The sequence below is a fragment of the Alligator sinensis genome, unplaced genomic scaffold (assembly GCF_000455745.1).
Source record: "Alligator sinensis unplaced genomic scaffold, ASM45574v1 scaffold1719_1, whole genome shotgun sequence".
Lineage (NCBI taxonomy): Eukaryota > Metazoa > Chordata > Crocodylia > Alligatoridae > Alligator > Alligator sinensis.
The window spans coordinates 725,601-730,085 of NW_005842507.1; the positions used below are offsets into that span (position 1 = coordinate 725,601).

At 41.9% G+C, this 4,485-nt stretch overlaps 1 protein-coding gene across 1 annotated transcript in view; it reads left to right on the forward strand.

Moving 5' to 3' along the window:
• MINOS1 (mitochondrial inner membrane organizing system 1) overlaps positions 1-4,485 on the forward strand; it is a 24,288-nt gene that overhangs the window by 248 nt on the left and 19,555 nt on the right. The gene's annotated exons all lie outside the window — the stretch shown is intronic.

Sequence of the window (4,485 nt, forward strand, 5' to 3'; positions counted from 1 at the left end):
CCCCGGGCGCCGGGTGCTGGGGCCCGGAGCCGCAGGGGTTTCTTCCGCCGCCGCCTGTCGTGGAGCCGGCAGCATCCTCGGGATCCAGCCAGACGAGCGTTCACGTGCCGGCCTTCTTCCCTCGACAGCGCGTCCGGCTTTTATTGGACCGACGGCGTAGTTGGAGGAAAATCCCCCTCGCTTGGCCCTCAAAAGCTCGTCTGGCTTGATCCCAGTGACAGTGCTGTGCGTTACCGTGGGATCGGGCCTCGTTGCTGGGTCCCGGCAGCATGGTTAGCCCAATACAAAATGACTGATAATGTTGTTAGGGTCAAGTGAGGCGAGCCGTCAAATCCTCGGGTTCATAGTTTCATAGATGTCCGGGTCGGAAGGGTAGGTCATCGAGTCCGACCCCCTGCCCTGGGCAGGAAAGAGCGCTGACCCCAGCCAGGCGCTTGTCCAGTCTCCTCTTGAAGACCCCCAGGGTAGGGGAGAGCCCCGCGCCCTTGGAGCCCGTTCCAGATCCTGGCCCCTGTCACTGTGAAGAAGTTCTTCCTAATGTCCAGTCTAAATCTGCTCTCCGTCAATTTGTGACCATTGTTCCTAGCTAAACAGGGGTTCAATTGTTTTTTTGCCATCGCAAGCTGGTCTCGCTCAATCCCAGCGACAGAGTTATCTTGTATTGGACTAACAAAGTTGTTAGCATCGAGCGAGACAAGCTTTCGAATGCAAGACCTGGGGAAGAACGCCTTGCTGTCGCGAGCTTTTCTCTGTCCCAGTGACAGTCTCATAAAAGATATTTTTCTCGGGTCTTGCATTCGGAAGCCTGTCTGACTTCATCCCAGCAACTCAGCTTTCATCGCGCCAGCAATCACGCCAAGAAATCCTTGCCTCTTGCATCATTTCTGGACCATCGCGGCTGCAGCATCGCTGATACGCTATCGTTTTATCTTGTGCCCTTTTCGTTCTGGTCAAGATGCTTCCTAGTAGTGGTCGTGGACCGTGGAGCCTGCTTTTAAACTCCTGGCAACTCACTGCTGAAGATCAGTTTCATAGTCGTTAGGGGCTGGAAGGGACCGGACGGATCATCAGATCTGTCAGAGACGTAGAGCTCCCCATCTTGCTAAGCATGAGACCCCAAAAGAAGTATAATACAGTGGTGTGATGCTGCTAGGGCTTTGAGGTCCTGCTCTTCCTTGGACCATGTCTTGGTTAATTTCAGTAATGATCTCTGTCGGTTTCCTAAAATCTGTTTCTGCAAACTTGTTTGTATCGCCATGCAGATAAAGGGTGACTTGTTCTTAAATAAATGCTGAGTAAGTATGCCACATGCTCTTAGTTTTGCAACAGTAGAGTATTTAGTGCAGTATAATCCAAGCATTAAAAAAAAAAGTTTGTTCCCTTCAGATTTCAATGTCATACCTGCAAATGTGCATGTTCTTCAAGAATAGTTCCTTTGATTTCAGTGAAAATATTTCCACCTGCTGAAAGTTAAGAGCATGCATAAGTGTTTGTAGTCAGGGCTGCAAACATGCAAATAAATAAATAATAGCTAATATTAAAGAAAATTGACAAGAAATCCATAATTGGATGTGCACCAAATGCAGCTCAGTGCTGCTTTAGCTACAGACCAGCAAGTTATGGAAAGCAGGTCATGACTCCCAAAACGGTATAAAATATATACATCTGAAACGGATTTTACGTACATGGTAAGTATATGTTTAAACAGTATATGTAACATCAAAGATGTAGCTGGTGCATGGATACAAGAGAGACATTCTATGGCGAGGTAGAAACTTAATTCATATATGTAATTGCACACACGCTTCACATGGTGGCCAGGAAGGCAGTTGTAACTCTAAACAGACCAATAAAGAGATCTGTAAGAAACCATAGTACCAGTATATTAAGTCTTAGCAGAGGAACAGCCTCCATGCTAAAATAACATATAATCAATGACAGTGATGTTACAAGAGCTTCCAAGGGGAGCAAATGATGTCATTCCAAACTAGAGAAGATAGCTTTTCTTTATTTAAAAAAGTGGGTGAAATAACTTCCTGAAGTTCGACAAGGAGTTTAAGAATGTACTTCATATTACGTTCTATCAGGTATTACTTCTTGTTGAAACTGTAGGCCCTCCTGGAGTGAAATCCTGTCACTGACAACTCCCATTGACTTCAGTGGAACCAGGATTTTGCACTGGCTAAGAAATGAGTGGATTGTATATCCTTATTAGTACTTGTTTTTAGGTCATTTCAAAACAAATACGTCCTTTTGGGAGTTTTTTTAAAACTGCTTTAGAAAGTGTTAGCATCAGCTCAGTCTCTTTAAAAAGGCTTATTCAAGATCATTTGAAAAGTGAATTTATTTGTTTTTTTATTTTAACATAACCTTTTGCACATATTTATTTGAGGAATCTTAGTACTTGTTAAAGCAATCTTACAGTTAAATTCCATATGTATTGTGTGTCAGATATCAAGGAATATGTACCTCTCTACAATTAATCTAGGCCTTTAAAAAAATGATTGGAAGGAGGAGGAGTATTGGAAAATTGAAAAGTTTGAATTCTCTTATTTGTATTTCTTACAGTAGCCATATGCTGCAGAGAACTCCGTTTTTGGAGAAAGCTTTGAAAGTTCCATTGTGTGTAGCAGGCCCTTGAAACTTGTCAGGGAAGAAGCCTTAAGGCAAGAGAAATGTCTCTTCCTTGTCCCACAATATTCCATTCAGGGTTGTCTATGGCACAAGCATCTGAACAACTTAATTGCCCAACTGATGTTCATTTTGTTGGCAAAACTTAGGCTTGCTACATCTTGAGTTTGAATGGTCTAAACTAAGGCTTAAAGCCTTGTCAGTGCTGCTGGAGTAACACCGTGCTGTGCCAGGAAGCCTAAAAGCAGGCCGCCTCTGCAGGAGAGTTGGATAGAGCTGGTCCAGGCCTTGCCCTGACCGAGCACAGCACCTCAATAGCCCATCTGATTTCCAGCCTTAGCAGTATTCCATGGGGAAGGAGCTCCCTCCGACTCCTGCAGTGGGGATGGAGAAAACTTGATCAGGTTTTGCATGGCTGTATACTAGACACAGAATTTGGCACTGAAAGCTTGTGTTCTTGTATGTGGGATAACAGCTTCTTGCTGCTGTCAGCTAATATAATTAGTTTTTTAGCTCAGGCAGTACCAAAGGTTTTGGATTCAAACCTCACCAGTGATGCATACGGAACAGAGCATTTGTAACAGCTGCATTTAGAACTTCTGTTTATTATTTTCCTTTCTTTTAAGAAAAAAATACAGGTAGGAAATTGTATGCCAAAGGCCTACCACTTTTCACTTAGGTGGTTTTAATTATTATATAATTATGTTAACACCTCTCAAAACTTGTTATAGCAATATCTGAAATAAAAGTTCTTTCAGTCTCAAAGCAGTAACAACTTGCCAGTTAGATGTACATTTATGAGTAGGCATAATGCCCCAATTTCATTAGCACATTCAGATCTCTCTGTCTGAGTGATACTTGGCACCCTTTATCACACTTCAAAAATACAAAGCTCTGTGCACTTAAGAGGCTGATCTTGCAGGTGGTGTAGTACCTCGAGCTTCAAGTGTTGTGATGGGATCCTCATTTCACACAACAGGGATCCTAACACTTCAAATACTGAGGTAGATGGGCATCTTAAAAATGGAACAGACCCAGAAAAGATTATACAAAGCACAGTATGTCAATGAAAGCACTGGCAATAGAAGTTGGAATCTCCTGGATCCTAGGCCTGTATTTGTGTCACTAGATCATGCTGCTCTTGAAACAATAGTTTAAAGCCAATTAGGCTGCAGATTTGTATTATTTATACTAAAAAGAAAACTTGTTTTGTATGAGAGTGTCTCAAAGTCATGGCATTTTGCAATGAAACCATTTTGTGTTCAACAAGTGGGAAACTACACAGCAGCAGGGAATTCTGGTGCCATTGTTGAACACATCCCTTTACAACCACGTAAAGAAGCAACGTGGTCCAGTAAATGATCATTGTATGCCAAAATGTTTTTATTTCAAAATTCGTGTTATCTTCCGAACCGCCTTCCTACTTGAAAACATAGCTTATTTTTATACAATGAAATTAACATTTGGGCAGTTGCTGATTCTAGATAATATTTCCGTAAGAGTTCCAGGAAATCTCTTTTGTGTTTTTGTTTCATCTAGTAAAGTCACTTGATAATTAGCAATCCGAATTTAGTAGTGCAAGAGTCTTCAGTATAGTAAACCAAAAACCACAAAATGAAATGGGTCTGAATAAATGGAAAATGAGACTTGACTTATTAGGTAATGGTTTGGTATTTGTGATTATGACATGGTTCCAAAACCTTGTTGCAGGAAATTGAAAGGGAGCTAGAAGTAGTGTATTTCAGGAGTGGTCTTCCCTTGTCTTGTTTTCAGTTGGCAGAGAATAGATTTCTGTTGTAAATTTTCACTTCTAATTAATACTGCACTTTTCTTGGATATATGCTACTCGAGGGA